Source organism: Hylobates moloch, unplaced genomic scaffold (genome assembly GCF_009828535.3).
Source record: "Hylobates moloch isolate HMO894 unplaced genomic scaffold, HMol_V3 SCAFFOLD_7, whole genome shotgun sequence".
Lineage (NCBI taxonomy): Eukaryota > Metazoa > Chordata > Mammalia > Primates > Hylobatidae > Hylobates > Hylobates moloch.
Genome location: NW_026652282.1, coordinates 104586793 through 104605265, shown reverse-complemented (window position 1 = coordinate 104605265; position 18473 = coordinate 104586793). Strand labels below are relative to the sequence as shown.

The window sequence follows — 18473 nt, the reverse complement described above, 5'->3', positions numbered from 1 at the left end:
GTTAATACATGAAGGAAGTTTCTGGCAAGTAGAGCCTGCTCTAAACTTGGTGTCCCTGTGGGCATGCTCAAAAGTGGAAATGAATTGGAAAAATGAGTATACAATAAAAATGGAAAATTAAAATCCTGTTTGAGAAAACAAGAAGCATTCCAATTCACCTTTGCTTAGACAGTTGTCAAATGTCAGATAGATATGAATTATGACAATGCAGTCTACATTACACAGCCCACCCCTCTGCTCTTGAACTCTGTGAGATTCATGCATATACTGGTTGGCCAGCTATCCTTGGCCTTACTCTACCACATGATTTTCTCATTTTATAACTGCCATGTACTTGAAGCATCATCAGGATGATATGTTTAAAATAATTAGGTGGTTCTTTTGTCTTTATGATAAAATCCAAACCACGTACCATGGTAGTCACTTTCCTATTTGGCTCTTGGCTACCTTCCCATCCATTCTAAATTCCTACTACTCCCCACCTTATATATGCTTCACTTATACTGAATTTTACCACCCACACCCACCAGCCACTATTCACAGCTCACCACCAATAGTGAAAAACCATCAACCATACTTGCCAGCCTTGCTCCACCACCAGTCATATCTCAACAGCCCTGGGCACCACCACAATCTCTGCCCAACAGACATTTCTAACAGCAGCAGTTCTATTTACCCCTATTCCTACTTTCATGGCTGTTGGCTTAGTCCTGTTGATTCTCCTTAGTATCTCATTAAATGTCTCATGCATCTGTTCCTTTTTCTTTAATTCCTCCACCTTGCTCTAGAGGAGACCACCATCATCTTGCCCCTGGAATACTACACCAGCCTCCTGACTAGGTTTTCTTCCTCCAGGTTAGCATCCCTCATGTCCTTCCAATATACACTGCTAAAGTGATCTTTCTGAAATCTATATATGACCATATCCAACCCCTTCTTAAAGACTCTGGTAGTCATTAGTGCTATTAAATATGTCTGGCTTGCTCTCCACTCTGCTAGGCACATGGTAAGATTGCAGTTCCCCACTCCCTTGAAGTTAGGTGTGGTCATGTTGAAACTGGCACAATTGTCCCTTAGAACTGATGTTTATGGTTTCTTTTGAATACATGTAGAAATTAACCCTCCCAGTCTTAAAACTTGAGAAAATTACATTTGTTTTATCTGAGTTCCTTTCTCAGGAAACCAACCATCAGGCCCCTCAGATGGTATCAAGAAACTGAAATTTACCAGATCACCACATCCGGACAATAAGATGCCAGATCCCTCACCCATCATTGTTGCCTAACCGACCACCTGCTTCTTGTTGACCAACTCCTCTTCTTTATCCCCTCTCTAATTCCTGTTTTCCCACACATGGTTATATTTCTTTCCTGCTATATAAACCCCTAGTTTTAGTTGGTCAGGGAAATGGATTTGACACTGATCTTCCATCTTCTCAGGTGCAGCACCTGAATAAAGCCTTCTTTCTTGGCAATACTTGTCTCAGTGATTGGTTTTCCGTGCTATGGGCAATGGGACCTAGACCAAACCTTTGATATTTTAGTAACAATGTGACTTGTTGTAGTGAATGAAATGTGGGCAGAAGTGATGTGTGATATCTTGGGGCAGAAGCTTTAAGAGCACGTGTACAATTTGCCCCATTCTTTGTCCCTCTGGCTCCAGGTGGTGGCTGCTCTGTTGGCCTGGATCCAAGGGAGAGGGGCCTCCAGAGTACTCATGATGTACATGCAGCATGAGTAAGAAATAAATATTGTTGTTTTAAGTCATTGGTTTTGTGGATTTTACTGCAACATAATCTGGCGCACTTTGAGTAACACAAAGACCAAAGGTAAAGCTCAAACTCTTTAGTAAAATATTGATAATTCTATATAATCTGACCTCCACTTTCCAACTTCATTTTAAGCTGTTCCTCCTTCCACATCCTACACTCCAGACAAATCGCTGTTTCTGGTGTGTGCTCTTGTGCTTTCCTGCTTTGGTTATTTACTCCTCTACCTCTACTTCCAACTCGGCATGCCCAAAAACTATCCTAGTGGAAAATAGTTTCTCCCTCCTTTACACTCCCGTGGCATTTTATCTGGATTATTTTCCTACTTGTATCAGAGTTTCTTATATATGTGTCTGCTATGGATTGAATGTTTGTCTCTTCCAAAACTCATGGTGAAATTCAATCCCCAATGTGGTAGTATTAAGAAGTGGGACTTTTAAGAAGTGATAGGGTTGTGAGGGCTCCACCCTTATGAATGGATTAATCTGTTCATAGATTAATTGATCAATGGGTTAATGGATTAATGAGTTATCATGGGAGTGGGACCATTGGCTTTATAAAACTAAAAAGGGAGACCCAAGCTAGTACACTCAGCCCCCTTACCATGTGACACCCCGTAGAGAGTCCCCACAAGCTACTGGATGTATCCCCTTGACCTTGGACTTCTCAGCCTCCGTAACTGTAAGAAATAGATTCCTTTTCTTTATAAATTACCCAGTTTATATATTCTGTTATAAGTAACAGAAAATGAACTAAGACAGTGTATCATCTATTCTTTTCACCTGGAATCTCCTTCGAGTAAAAGTTTGTGCCTAAATCATCTTTGTATGTACCTACAATATTTAGAACAATGCCCCTCGTGTTAATGCTCAAATATTTGTCAAATGAATGTACTCTGTTTCTGAAATACAGAATATTTATAATACTCTTCTTAATTTTTGTGGTAGGGTTTGTTTTGTGTGACTGGGTGGATTAGAGAGATGGTAGGGAGTAACTAAGAAAGTATAGGGTAACTGATTAGGGGGATGGAATAGAGAAGGAAATAGGAGAGGAAACAGTGAATTTAATACATTGCTACCTGCCATCTGCTTGAAACCTAACACTATGCTAGGCACTGTGAAGAATTTAAAGTAAGAAGAAGACACTATTTTTGATCCCAATGGACTTACTGTCTGGTTCGGAGACAAAGTATTATATGCCTGAAGCCATAAATAACAGATAGAGATTGTAATACAGAGACAAGTTATTAAAATTCTGTTTCACACAGTGAATTTTCAACTATTTCTGCAATATATTATTGTGTCTCTAAGTCTATTGCAAATATTTCAGGTGAAGTTAGCAATAGTTTACCTCAATTAGGAAATTACTATGCATTTACATATTGTAGAACCAATTCACAAAATGACAATTGATGCAAAACCAAACCACCAGTGGCAAGCTGTTATGAATCTGAAAAGACTGGCTGAGTTGAAACTTGCTCCTACTAATCTGTGATTGGTTTTGTTTTGTGTGACTGGATAGCATTTTTAATCCCCAAAGCTCTTTGAGGCATTTGGCATAATTTAAATGTATTTTTTTTGTGTGTGTGTGTGTGTGTGTGTGTGTGTGTGTGTGTGTTATAGTGGCCTGGGTGGTGTCCTGATAAACATTTAGCAATCATCACTGGGGGCAGCGGGGCCCAGAGGTATAGCATTTGCAGTTTTTTCTGTTGTGTAAATACTTCCATCATGGCTACCAATGTTAAGCTACCAATTGAACATCACTGAATATGGAGTTCAGAAGAGATGTGTACAATTAACTCTCAAAAGCCAGAACTCCACTTGGTGTAGGAAGTGGTGACCAGAGAGGCAGAATGGAGGGGTGAGGAAGGGCAGAGATTAAAAAAAAAAAAAGCAAAGGAACTGATTACCGATTTAAACACTCTAAAGGGAGAAGTAAGGTTGGAGGTTTGGATAATTTTCTTTTCTTTCTTTTTTTTGTGTCATCAATAAGAAATTTACTTGTTTTAAAAAAATCCAAATGCTGGCATTGTCCAGAAAAATTTAACAGGTTTATTTATAATTATTATAAAGTTGAACCGCTGAAACTTTTTCACTAAAACATTTTAACTTGCATTAATGCTTTATGTCTCCGCATTTATACTAAAAATTCACACACAAATGAAGATGGAAAAACTGCCAATACCTGATTTCTGTCCCCTATTTTTCCACTCGCAATTATATACTTAGTTACCTTTCGACCCCATGGAAAAAAATATCTAACGTTCAGTACTACCAATAACAGGAAGAAGAGATTTTTTTTTTTTTTTGAGAATGAAATGTTTCCCATCATAGTGGATTCTTAAGCACGTTCTCCGCGTATGCGGCGTGCTAGCTGGATGTCTTTTGGCATAATTGTTTACACGTTTGGCATGGATAGCACACAGGTTGGTGTCTTCAAAAAGGCCAACCAGATAGGCCTCACTTGCCTCCTGCAAAGCACCGATAGCTGTGCTCTGGAAGCGCAGATCTGTTTTAAAGTCCTGAGCAATTTCTTGCACCAGACGCTGGAAGGGAAGTTTGCTAATCAGAAGTTCAGTGGACTTCTGATAACGTCTAATTTCACGGAGCGCCACAGTACCAGGCCTGTAACAATGAGGTTTCTTCACCCCTCCAGTAGAGGGCGCACTCTTGCGAGCGGCTTTTGTAGCCAGTTGCATCCTGGGTGCTTTACCACCGGTCGGTTTGCGGGCAGTCTGCTTTGTCTGCTTTGTACGAGCCATGGTACAGAGACCTCCTTACTTACCCCCCTTCTCCTTCGGCTGGAGCTCGGCGAGCAAGAGGCGGCGCTGGCGTTAGAGAGCGACGGCGGCGCGGCGGCGCGGCGGCGCCTGCGAACACCAGGTTTGGATAATTTTCAACTAGCCAGTCAGCCACCTGAAAAACTGAAAGTTATTGTTGTTAAGCCTCACTGCTGAGTGCTGGACTTTTCCTGTTTTTGCAATAGTGACAAATAACTTCAATCTTTGCGTTAGGAGATTTTTAAGCACTGAATTTACAGTTTTTAAAAGTTGCTCACTTTGAAACGAATCTACGGTGATACAAATTAAAATAGTGGCTACTTCCTAGGTATAGATGGTGAGGGGGCACAAGAGAGCTTTCTGGGGGTGTTGAAAGCTTTCCATTTCTTGCTTGATCTGGGTGGTTATTACTTGTCTGCTCATTTATATCTTAATAGTAAATAAATAGTTATAAAAAGTTGCTCACTTCGGACATCCTTCCCCCCACCTCTGAAGTGTTTCTTCCGGGTATATATTACATTAAAAATAGTGGGAAGGGGGTGGGAGGCAGGGAAGAAATGCAAACTATTTTATTAGGTGATGTCCACGCTAATAACTGTACTATATATGATGTGTTTTTGCACAGTGTACATTTCCACAGTGCATTATTCATTACACACACAGTGGTATTAGCTAGGAAATTGGGATCAGGTAAATAACGCCAGGAAGTAATGACTGTTGACATTACATGTAGTAATCTATTTTCCTGTAACAAACTGCAAATGTATTCTGTTTGGAATTAATACAGTATGTTAAATTTTATCCATAAAAATGGCTTATGAGATTGAATCCATTAGTTTAATGGAATATCACAATCATTATTCCAAACTTATTTATATTGCAATCAGTAGAATGGGATGTCTCTTCCGAATAAGAAAATGAATGTGAATGCCAAAGATTTCCTCTTATTTAATTTTAATAATTGTGAATCATCGTATGTGATATGTATTTTTCATATTTATGCCTGTAAGTAAATCCCACCAGAGAAAATAGAAGAGAGGAAAGCCACATTAAGACTTGCAAACTGTTTCTTTCAGATGATTTTAGGGCTTTTTTTTCCACAATAAAATGATCAGTATTAAGGCATGGTCCCCGATGAGGGTCAGGTATGGGGCAGGAGTTGGAAGCAAAGGAAGGCCCATGGTAGGACACTCAATGCCTGAGCCATTTTAGAGAAGCCTGGCATTTCACCAGGATATTTGTCAAAGGCAAAGTGAAGAGTAAAAGGAACACTTTTACTCTTGGCAGTGTTGTTTACCCTCTGCTACTACAAGGTGACTTAAGCCACATAATTTCCCCAATATTTGGAGTAGGGGCAAGGGGCACAATTCCTAAAGATGGAGCACTTTATTTTAAAACGGCCTGTTGCAGGAAGGATGGGTTTTCTGGGAAGTAGCCACTGAGATTTGTTAGAGAGTGATGCCTGTGATTGAAAAGGAAGCAGGATTGGGCAGGAGGCACCATCAGACTCAATGCACACCTGAGAAAGTTTCTGTCAGTCCAGTGGGGAATTCTGAAACAGATTCCCATTGGAAGCGTCTACACTGGACAGAAATGGCTAGATCTGTGCACCACAGCCTTTTTCAGTCATTGACTAGGGGCTGCTCCAAGAAGAGCATGAACTTGGCCCAAGCACTGAGGCCAATCCTGAAGGTGCTAACAGCTAGGTGGCTGTCAAATAATTACTCTCCTTACAGCTGTGAAGTGAGTCCTTTCTTGAAGAGGGATCTGAGTGACACATCTCTAGGTCTGCTGCAGTCTACCCCTTATATCATGCTGCTCCGCTCCTCCATACATGTTCATGGAGAAGTTCATTCAGGTCTCTTGTGAGCCTTTCTTAGAAGAGAAGGGTTAGTGGGATAAAGTACAGCTCTCCAACCCTACCTCAGCTGGTCTTGGGCTTCAACTGGTACTCATTGCCTCCCTCTTCCACTATCCATTCTAAATTCCTCTCACTCTCAGCTACCAACTTGGCAGGTGTTGGTGGCTTGTCTGGTGTCTGACTCAAACCCTCATTCCTAAAAGATCAGAGTCCCTGGTAACCATACCCTTCTCAGACTGGATTTGCTGCATATGTTTATTCATAGTTACAATGGGTTAGGGGAGTACCAGGAGGCACCCAGGTGGGTCATCTGAACTCCACACTTACTCCTCTCTATTCTCATTGTGAAATATTATCCATACCTTCTCCTGATGATTAGTGTCAATTATGCCTGATAGGATGGTGAGCCCTCTTCTTGGCTGCTGGTCACAAGAAGCCCAGGTGTCCAGTTGTCAGTAATAGTTTGTAGTTGAGTGGTATCCTGTTGTGTCCCGTGGTAAGAGTGCACTCCCTTTGGGAACTAGGACCTCTAACACTATAAAACTTAGAGTTTAAGGGACCAGAAACACAAGATTCTGCAGTGGGTCATTGGTAGTGATGCTTAGTAGGGCCATTCCTGCTTCCACTCCTTGCTTTCTGAACCTTCTATTATTCCTGTAGAGAACACAGTATCATATGGTGATCTCTGACTTAATTCATACCTTCTGAGTGTTGCCTCTGAGACCGTGCCTTTAGGAGGCCATTTTAGTTTTCTGTGAGGTCAGCTACTTCTGGATGGTGTAGTATGCAATATGATCAATGTATCCCATGGTCGTAGGCTCATTCCCATAACTCCTTTGCTGTAACATGGGTCTCCTAGTTGAATGTCATGCTGTGTGGAATTCCGTAGTTGTGTATCATGCATTTCATAAGCTCCCAGATTCTGGGTGAGGTTCTACAAGCAGGAAAAGTAAACCCATACCCAGAATAGGTATCTAGCCCTGTGAGGATGAACTGCTGGCCCTTCCAGGATAGATGCAGCCCACTGTAGTAAACTTGCTACCAAGTGGCTGATTGTTCTCCTTGGGGAATTGTGTCATACGAGGACTTCAGCACTGGTTACTGTTACTGGCATTTTAGACATTTAAAAGTACCTAGATCACCCAAAGTGAGTGGAATTTCATATACCTTGGGCGCATGCATAGCCCCTGTCCCTACCACCATGCTACTTCTTTCATAACCTGTTTTGCCAGTGTTGGGGTGAGTGATGAAGAAGTCTGGTTAGCATCAACTGGCCAACCATTTAGACTATTTCATGTTTAGTCCCTCTTTCATGGTAGATCTCCTCTGACGGACATTAACATTTTACACAAAGATTGTCACAATTTGTGTCCACTTCTATATGTCAATCAACATGCCAATAATCCTAGAAGCTGTTTACTCCAATTTTCCAATCTTTCTCTTTCTGGGCCCTGACCCAGCCATTCATCACTGGCTATAAGTCTGTATATATTCTAACCTTGGGCCATGTCGCCACACATACAAAATAGATGATCAGGTGCACCTCCTATAGTTCTGCCCACTGGGTACATTTTTCCCTCTTTACTGTCTTTCTTTTTCTTGAGTCTACACTGGGAAGAACACTGTCTTTCAGGGCTGCTCCTGAGTGAGGCTGTAATGCAGCCACTTTTCATTTTTGGCTTGCACCCATACCCCAAGCTAACCCATCCACAAACCAAATTCAGAAGTTTTCTTTCTCTTCCAGGTGGTCATATGGGACCCTCCAGTATGATCATCAGTGTGAGTTGAAGGAAGGGCACTAGAGCAGCTATAGTGGGTGATATGGCAGTCAGGGCTACATTCTCATGCAGTTTGCCTGTCTTCTGGTTCAGCTTGCACTAGGTTCTGGATGTACCATTTCCACATTGATCGTGATTGCTGCTAGGCCTACTTGATGTTAAGACTTGGTGGGTCTAACAGGACACAGCTCATAGTGGGCATTTCTAAATGCATGATCATTATCATTATTTTGTGGTTAACTGTTCTGTCTCTGTCAGGGACTAATAGCTTGCCAGGAGCTATTTTTCAAGTGATATGTATGTTCTTTGGCGTAGCCTTGCCCTAGAACTCCAGGGGCAACTCAAAGTGCACTTTGATTCTCCCACATCTCTCCCATAAATTCCACCTTGCATATTTTTTTCAACACCGGAATCTCCAAGAACATAGGGTCTGCCAGATGTATGGCCCAAGTAGCAAGGTTGCTTGCACTATAGGTTGGGTCTACTGCAGAGCCCTTTCCTGCTGTGGGCCCCACTCAAAACTGGTAGCCTTCTACTTTATCCACTATATGGGCCAGAGCAATATTCCTAGGTATGAAATGTGTTGCCTCCAGAACCCAAAAAGACCCATCAGGCATTGTGTTTATTTCTTCATAGTAGGGTCTACAAGATTTGGCCATTTGTCTTTTACTTAGGAGGAGATATTCCTGCATGCCCTTGATAATAGACTTCCTAACAGCTATACTGAAGTATCAGGTCACTGAATCTTTAAAGGGTTTATATTCTACCTTCTTGAGCATGTGTCTTACCAAGGCCTCCTTGGTATGTTAGTCTTATCTTGCTCATCCTGCTGGATCAGCATAATGGTGTCAATCAATGTAAGGGATCGATGTAGTATTCTAAGGGATATCCGCATCTCTTTGGATTCCATTATGACAGAGGGTGTAAGAATTAACATTTCCACATCTCTTTGGATTCCATTATGACAGAGGTGTAAGAATTAACATAGTACTGAGGCAAAAGTATAAATATTTGTTGTCTCTTCCATATGAATGCTCAATATTTCTGATCTTGGTTCCTGACTGGGATAGGAAAGAAGGCATTTACCAAACCAACAGCTGTATATCAAGTACATGAAACCATGGGGCTATGTTGTGATTGAGTTTGCACTAGTCAACAGTCATTTTCCAAGATCTATCTAGTTTCTTCAGGGGCCAGATTTTTTTTGATACCTACCTTAACCATATTTTGCTTTGGTAGAATTTCTTACAAAAATATATTATGGCTGCCATGAGAATGGCCTGGAAGACCTTCAACCATGACAGCATAACTGACCAAAGGCCCCAGCTGCTGGGCTCTGAAATCCATCACTGTGTTTGCAGTGAAGCCATGTACCAATGACTGGGCATGGCAGAGATACTAAGACAGGCTCATTCCTGCCCTATGTCAGCTGATGTTGAAGGGCCAGATTTTTCAATTAAAGAGGATATTATAGGAATTGCCTCCCTTGTGTTATTTGTGTATTTATTTAGCTACATCCTATTCTTTCTTTTTTATTTTTTAATTTTTGTGGGTACATAGTAGGTATACACACACACACACACACACACATATATGGGTTGCATGAGATATTTTGATACATGCATAATAATCACATCAGGGTAAATGAGGTGTTATCACCTCAAGCATTTATCTTTTCTTTGTGTTACAAACAACCCAATTATACTCTTTTAGTTATTTTATTTTTACAGGCATACAATTTGTAATAATCACATCAGGGTAAATGGGGTATCCATCACCTCAAGCATTTATCATTTTGTTGTGTTACAAACAATTCAATTATACTCTTTTAGCTATTTTACTTTATTTTTCTTTATTTTTTTTTTATTTTTATTTTTTATTATACTTTAAGTTCTAAGGTACATGTGCACAATGTGCAGGTTTGTTACATATGTATACATGTGCCATGTTGGTGTGCTGCACCCATTAATTCGTCATTTACATTAGGTATATCTCCTAATGCTATCCCTCCCCCCTCCCCCCACCCCATGACAGGCCCCGGTGTGTGATGTTCCCCATCCTGAGTCCAAGTGTTCTTATTGTTCAATTTCCACCTATGAGTGAGAACATGTGGTGTTTGGTTTTCTGTCCTCGCAATAGTTTGCTCTGAATGATGGTTTCCAGCTTCAGCCATGTCCCTACAAAGGACATGAACTCATCCTTTTTTATGGCTGCATAGTATTCCATGGTGTATATGTGCCACATTTTCTGGGCATTTGGGTTTGTTCCAATCTTTGTTATTGTGAATAGTGTCACAATAAACATATGCGTGCATGTGTCTTCCCTTTGGGTATGTACCCAGTAATGGGATGGCTGGGCCAAATAGTATATCTAGTTCTAGATCCTTGAGGAATCACCACACTGTCTTCCACAATGGTTGAACTAGTTTACAGTCCCACCAACAGTGTAAATGTGTTCCTATTTCTCCATATCCCCTCCAGCACCTGTTGTTTCCTGACTTTTTAATGATTGGCATTCTAACCGGTGTGAGATGGTATCTCATTGTGGTTTTTCATGTGTCTGTTGGTTGCATAAATGTCTTCTCAAGTGTCTGTTCATATCCTTCGCCCACTTTTTGATGGGGTTGTTTGATTTTTTCCTGTAAATTTGTTTAAGTTCTTTGTAGATTCTGGGTATCAGCCCTTTGTCAGATGGGTAGACTGTAAAAATTTTCTCCCATTCTGTAGGTTGCTTGTTCACTCTGATGGTAGTTTCTTCTGCTGTGCAGAAGCTCTTTAGTTTAATTAGATCTCATTTGTCAATTTTGGCTTTTGTTGCCATTGCTTTTGGTGTTTTAGTCATGAAGTCCTTGCCCATGCCTATGTCTTGAATGGTATTGCCTAGGTTTTCTTCTAGGGTTTTTATGGTTTTAGGTCTAACATTTAAGTTTTTAATCCATCTTGAATTAATTTTTGTATAAGGGGTAAGGAAGGGATCCAGTTTCAGCTTTCTACATATGGCTAGCCAGTTTTTGCAGCACCATTTATTAAATAGGGAATCCTTTCCCCATTTCTTGTTTTTGTCAGGTTTGTCAAAGATCAGATGGTTGTTCTAGATGTGTGGTATTATTTCTGAGGCCTCTGTTCTGTTCCATTGTTCTATATCTCTATTTTGGTACCAGTACTATGCTGTTTTGGTTACTGTAGCCTTGTAGTATAGTTCGATGTCAGGTAGCATGATGCCTCCAGCTTTGTTCTTTTGGCTTAGTATTGTCTTGGCAATGCGGGCTCTTTTTTTGTTCCGTATGAACTTTAAAGTAGTTTTTTCCAATTCTGTGAAGAAAGTCATTGGTAGCTTGATGGGGATGGTATTGAATCTACAAATTACCTTGGGGAGTGTGGCTATTTTCACGATATTGATTCTTCCTATCCATGAGCTATTTTACTTTATTTTTCACAGGCATACAACATGTAATAACCACATCAGGGTAAATGGGATATCCATCACCTAAAGCATTTATCCTTAATGTTGCAAACGATCAAATTATACTTTTTAAGTTATTTTATAATGTACAACTTAATTATTATTGAATATGATCACCCTGTTTTGCCACCAAAACTCTTATTTGTTCTAACTATTTTTTTTTGTATACATTAACCATCTCCATTTCCACCGCCCAAACCCCACTACCCTTCTCAGCATCTGGTGACCATTATTTTACTCTGTATCTCCATGAGTTCAATATATCTCCATGAGTTCAATTGTTTTGATTTTTAGCTCCCACAGATAAGTGCGAACAGCGATGTTTGTCCTTCTGTGCCTGGCTTATTTCACTTAACATAATGACCTCTAGTTCCATCCATGTTATTGCAAATGACAGAATCTCATTCTTTTTTATGGCCGAATAGTACTCCATTGTGTATATGTACCACATTTTGTTTATCCATTCATCTGTTGATGGACACTTATGTTGCTTCCAAATCTTAGCTATTGCAAACAGTGCTGCAACAAACATAGGAGTGTAGACACCTCTTTGATATACTGATTTCCTTTCTTTTGGGTATATACCCAGCAGTGGGATTGCTAGATTACATGGTAGCTCTATTTTTAGTTTTCTGAGGAACCTCTAAACTGTTCGCTATAGTGATTGTACTAATTTACATTCCCACCACCAGTGTATAAGTGTTCCCTTTTCAGCAATTCCTAACCAGCATTTGTTATTACCTGTCATTTGGATTTAAGCCATTTTAACTGGGGTGAGATGATATTTCATTGTAGTTTTGATTTGCATTTCTCTGATGATTAGTGTTGAGCATTTTTTCATATACCTGTTGGCCATTTGTATGCCTTCTTTTGAGAAATTTCTATTCAGGTCTTTCGTCCATATTTTACTTAGAGTATTAGTTTTTTTTGTTATTGGGTCAAGTGCTTTATATATTCTTGTTATTAATCCCTTGTCAGATGGGTAGTTTGGAAATATTTTCTCCCATCCTGTGGGTTGCCTTTTCACTTTGTTGATTTTCGTTTTCTGTGCAGAAGCTTTTTAACTTGAAGTGATCTCCTTTATCCATTTTTGCTTTGGTTGCCTGTGGCTCTGCCGCGTTGTTCAAGAAGTCTTTGCCCAGACCAATATCTTGGTGAGTTTCCCCAATGTTTTCTTGTAGTAATTTTATAGTCAGAGGTCTTAGATTCAAGTCTTTAATCCATTTTGATTTTATTTTTGTATTTGGTGAGAGATAGGGGTCTAGTTTCATTCTTCTGCATATGGATGCCCGGGAGTCAGGGACTAGAGTCAAAAGCCTTAGAAGTCTACCTGGTATTCTATTGTATTGTGGCTGAGCTGGAACTTGAACCACAAGACACAGTCCTTCTCAGTCTTCCCTTCCATTATCAAAGGCAGAGGAGCCTCACCTCATGGTCACTGCCACCTCAGGACCATGGGGAATGCTGCCAGGCTACCACCAATGTTCCCTTAAAGCTCAAGGCTCTTCGGTCAGATTTTGGTGAATGCTGCCTGTACTGAGACTCACCCTTTGGGGCACTGGGCTCCCTTCTGCCTAGGGCAGGTCCAGAAATGCCACCTAAGAGCCGTGTCTTGGAATGGAGGACCCTAAGGGCCCATTAGGTTCTCCATCACAGTGTCTGAGCTGGTATCTAAGCTGCAAGACAAAGTTCCCTTACTCTTCTTTCCTTTTCTCCCAAGCAGGAGTCGATCTCCATAGCCACCGCAGCTAGGAATGTGTTGGGTCACAACTGAAGCCAGCACATCTCTGAGGCTCATCCAAGGCCCTTGGCATATTACCTGGTGTCACTGCTGATTATTCAGGACCCAAGGACTCTTTAGTCAGCAGATCATGCATGCTACCAGAACTGGGTCCTTTACTTCAAGGCAGAGGACTCCCTTCTTAGCCAGGGCGTGCCTAGAAATGTCTGGGAGCTAGGGCCTGGACTGGGGGCCTCAGGACTCTGCCTAGTGCCCTATCCTACTGTGGCTGAGCTGGTATCCAAGTTGTAAGACAAAGTCCTCTTTGCTCTTCCTTCTCCTGTCGTCAAGCAGAGGGAAGGAGTCTCTTCTGGAGCTGTGACTTCGCTGTTGAGGGTTGCGGGAGGGATGGCACAAGTATTCCTTTGGCTACCCCAGCTGATGTCTCATTAATTTGTATACACCCAAAATCCACTGGCTCTGAGCCCAGCACAGAACCAGGACTTGTCTAGGAATTGCAGTCTTTGTGGCCTAGGCTGCCTTTCCAGTTTATTTAGGACCCCAGAGCACTTTGACCTGCTGTAGTGAGGCTTGCTGGAACTCAGGTTCTGATTGCTGGGATGGGCAATTCCCCTCTGGATAGGGCTAGTCTAAATGCTCCCTCTGTGGGTGGGCACTGGTTGAATTCTACCTGGTGTTGCTTTCTGCTGTGATAGGCAGCACTGAGTTCCAATGAAAAGTCCCCAAATCACTGTGCTCTCCCTCCCCCAAGGGCACAGATTCTTTCTCCGTGCTACCTGGCTGCTACCTGGGGATTGGGGAGGGGTAGCATCAGCAATTCAAGACTGTCTTTCCTACCCTCTTTAGTGCCTCTTTCTGTGATATGAAGTTAAAACCAGGTACTTTAATCACTCACCTGATTTTTGGTTATTATGAAGGTACTTCATTGTGTGGATAGTTGTTCAAGTTGGTGTTTTTGTAGGGGAGGACAATTGGTAAAGGCTTCTATTTGGCCATCTTGCTGTCCCTTGCAATGTTTAAATCTTTACAAGGGGCAAAAATTTCCATAATCCTCCTTCAGATTTGATACTGGTTTTGATTTATTATCTTAGTCTCTTGCAGGAGAAGGAGGAGCAGCTTCAGAAATTCCTATTTAACCTTCATTATGGCCAAGGACCCGATGTGGAGGCCACTTCAACTGCCAAATATGTCCATTCCAACTATACATTCAGGGACCAGGAAAATGACCATCATGTGAGTCAGCAGATCCAGTGGCTCCACTGGAAGTGATGCTTTGGCTAGGATTTTTTTATTACTTGACACCCAGATGACCCCCCTTTAACAAGCGGCCATGATGATGCTTCAAGTCTGCAAGTATCAGTGTCCACTCCGATCCCAGGTCTAATATCCGGATATGCCTCTTTTTCTAGTATACAGTAAATGTACCTTATGTGCAATAAATGTACAGTAAATTTGCCAAGTAGATGGCTGTGGGGTCCTTTTGGTAAGGACTGGGGGAAAGACTTGTAATGCAGGGCTCTTCCCACTGGAGGCCATCTCTCTAGTAGGTGTGTTCTGGGATGGAAAATTAGCTCAGGTCTGGAAACTAAACTAGAAATTATGGCGTTTTAACTGGGGAGACTGACTTCTAGTTCCTGCTCATTTATGCTTACTCTTTTAAAAAATTATATATGTTAAGCAATACCCTTTTGGCTGCTATCTATTTTGCCTTTAGGGATGCAGTGTTCTATTAACCATCTCTACATATCAGGCCCACTTGGTTGCCAATCTAATTGTGTATGTTATTATAATAATTACAAACCCCTTGGCTTCTGGTGGTGGAGTGCTATCACTTGGTCTCTATTGCCAGGGTTGGGAGGTTTGGCAATCATTTCCATTTCCATCAACAAATCAAGGAATCACATCTCTTATCATCTGCTTTGGTCTGCAGAGGAGAGCCACCACTGAACTTCTTGGTGATCCTGCTGCCACTTTCACCAGTATTCCTGATAGGCGAGGTGAATGATCTGTCTTCTGGTTTCTCCTATGTGACATAATCCTCCAGTGGATCTTCTGGCTTCATATCCACTCCAACATGCCCGCTTCTCTTAGCCTTTTAATTTCTTTCTCTGGCATATGCCACAGCAATTCAGGAATTTTAACGTCACTCAGTGTGGGCTGTTTCTGGTGTCTCCGTTAGGGTGTTAAGTCTTGTATTCTAAGAGAGTGGCCCCAAACCAGCAAACTCTCCCTTATCTAGTCTTACAAGAAAGCTCTCCTTGGTCAAGCACCTTCAGAACATAGTCCCATGGGACCTCCCTTGATTCCTCTCAGTACCTGCTGGCAGTTCCTTTGGGATATAGTCCTTTTCCTCCCCAGTCAGGTCCAGCTTGATTGTGGAAATGTTTCGCTGCTTATAGGCCTGCTGCTTTGTGGTGGAAAGGTCTATGTAGTGACTTCTTATACAGAAGAAGTACTAGCTTTTATTGGGCAAGCATGAGGCACTTCTACAGGCTCAGAAGCTTTTGAGAGGGCTGGGGAGTCAAAATCTTCAGGAGCATCCACTTAGATGTCCCCATCCCCTGTGTCAGGGTCCTAAGTTTTCACAACTAGGACCCTGACTTTGGCATAACATATCTGCCTCAGTTGAGCATTCAGCTATCCTTGATGTTCAGCCACTCTAATGATCAAATCCTGGGTTTTATCTTCAACTTTTTATGCTCACCCATTGCATGAAATTAGGTCTTCTTTGTAAGCTACTAAAGAGATTTTGTGTTCGCACATTTATTTTTTAGTTGTTATGTCCCCTCAGCAGGGCATCAATGTAACTAAATAAAAGTATAAGATTCCATTTTCTTTATACTTATATTTCTCGCTTACATTTGAAATGCTTGAGTCATTCCACGAGCTAATGAATTCTCCTTACTGGTGTGTTCTCCTGAAACACCACAGGAGAAATATTTAGACATTGGGACTCTGTCTTGTGTCAGGGGCTCTCTGTGCATAACCTTCCACCAGGAATGGGGTCCTTAATGCCAGACAGGTGCTGATGAATCCAATATCCACACCGCATCTTATGGCTTCCTTTCTTGGGCCACTTCTGGCACCAAAAGTTACAGGTTGGCTTCTCAAAGAAGCAGATTCAGAGGAATTAGGAGTGCAAAAATTTATTAGGGAATAACACCTGTGAAGAAATAGAGACAAAGAAGGATTGAGGAGGGGGAGCCATCAGAAGATATGCAGTGGGTGGTGCTCTTCCTGGTTGTGTCTTGACAAAGTCTCTGCCAGCCCGAGGGGGCTCTCTGGAGCAAAGATTGCTCATTAGAGAAGTCCCATGTTGGGTGGGAATAGCTAGGCTTTTGTACCACTGCTTTGCTTGGTCATCCACTGGGGATCACCCCCAGGGAGTGTGACCTTGCTTATCACCACTTTGCTCAGTCATTAGTTGCTAGATGTCCCAAGAAGTGTGTGATCCATATTCTAAATCCCTGGCAGATTCTGAAGATGCTAACAGCTGTCAGCCAACTACACTCCTTATAGCTGGGCAGTAAATCATTGATTGAAGAGGAATATGAGGGATGGATCACTATGTCTTCGACATTGACTGAACTTAATACCACTGTGTATGAGCTAAAGCTATTCGTTTAGACTACAATTTCTATTTCTTCTCCACTATCCAGTGGGTAAGCCTCACAAAGGAGATTAGATTTGCATGCCTGAGTGTCCTATGAATCAATTTAGGACCTAGCTGCAGTGCAGTAGCTTGGGCATTGGCCAGGGAGGGCATCCATAGTGGTGGTGCAAGAGATACTCCACATCCAAGGGAATCTGAAGGTTAGGCTGCCTGGCTGGTGGGAGATAAGGTAGGGCTTATTTTGGGAGAAGAGAGACCTGGAAAAGATGACCAGTTATGGACAACTGCTTTTGCTGACCCATTGATTATGTGGAAGGTGGGCCTTTTTGGACAGAAAGTCTGGGAGATTTTGCATTTTGTATAGTATAAGGTGGCATCTCTTCTCTGTCAACACTACTTCCTAAGTTATGCCTGTTTTTTTCCCCACTTCCACATTTCATTCATTTGCCCATCAAACCTTTACAACTCTGTTCCAGCTATGTAAATTACTACAAGAGACTCTGCCCATGGTCTCAGTGCATGACCCAGTAGGGAAAATAATATTTCATTACAGCACTATGAGATAGGTAAGTACTACTGTGATGGGAGCAAAAAGGAAAGGTCCCTAACAGTCAGACAAGGCTTCCCAGAGGAAACAATGCTAAGTTAGTCTTAAAGACAGAGTACAAGCTAGTCAGGCATAAAAGCAAATAGAGAAGCATGTGCAAAAACATGAAAACATGAAAAGACATGGCAAGGCCAGGAATTTTAAATAGTTGAATATGGAGGAGAACCAAGATGGCCAACAAGACACAACCAGGAAGAGCATCACCCACTGAGAGATGAGACCATCAAGAAGACTGGCACACTCTGAGTGAATCTTCAGAAGGAAGGCATTGAGAGTGGACAGAGGGAAGACACTAACCCTGGGCTGAAGAGGGAGGAATCTGGGAACCCTGCACAGGGCTGTCAAACATCAGGACTCATTCCTGGCCCCCAGTGGCTCCTGGGGAAAGGATGAATTAAATAGATGAGAAGTGGCCCACTGTCATAAAGGACCATTGGAATCTTAGCTGCAGGAGACCCAAGACCCCAACAGATATTTAAGCTGACAGGGATAGGTACTTGGAGATGTGACAGGGACAGGACTCCAGACTGTGTGGAGCCCCGAGGGTTTGGTTTGAGAATGGCTGCAATGGAACATGGCCAGGGAAGCCCATCCCCTGAGGCTTGCCATGGTCCTCTAGGTGGCTTTGGCCTTTGTTGACTGTTGGACCTGGACAGAACAGGGCTATCTTGATTGTGGAATGGCCAAGTCTGATCTGAACACCCTCCTGTCTGCTGCCATCTCCCAGCATCCCTGCATGGCCACACTTGTTTGCAGCGCAGCCTCGGATGCCAAACTGGTGCACTTCCTGGTGGCTGCTGCCATAGCTCCTTCACTGGCAGGCCCAGCTAACCATCAGAGAGTTTGAGCAGATGGGCCCCTGCC

General features: G+C 42.1%; 1 pseudogene; it reads right to left on the bottom strand.

Moving 5' to 3' along the window:
* Positions 1–4108: 4108 nt before the first annotated feature.
* Positions 4109–4529, bottom strand: LOC116812015 (histone H3.3A-like; annotated as a pseudogene).
* Positions 4530–18473: the final 13944 nt, after the last annotated feature.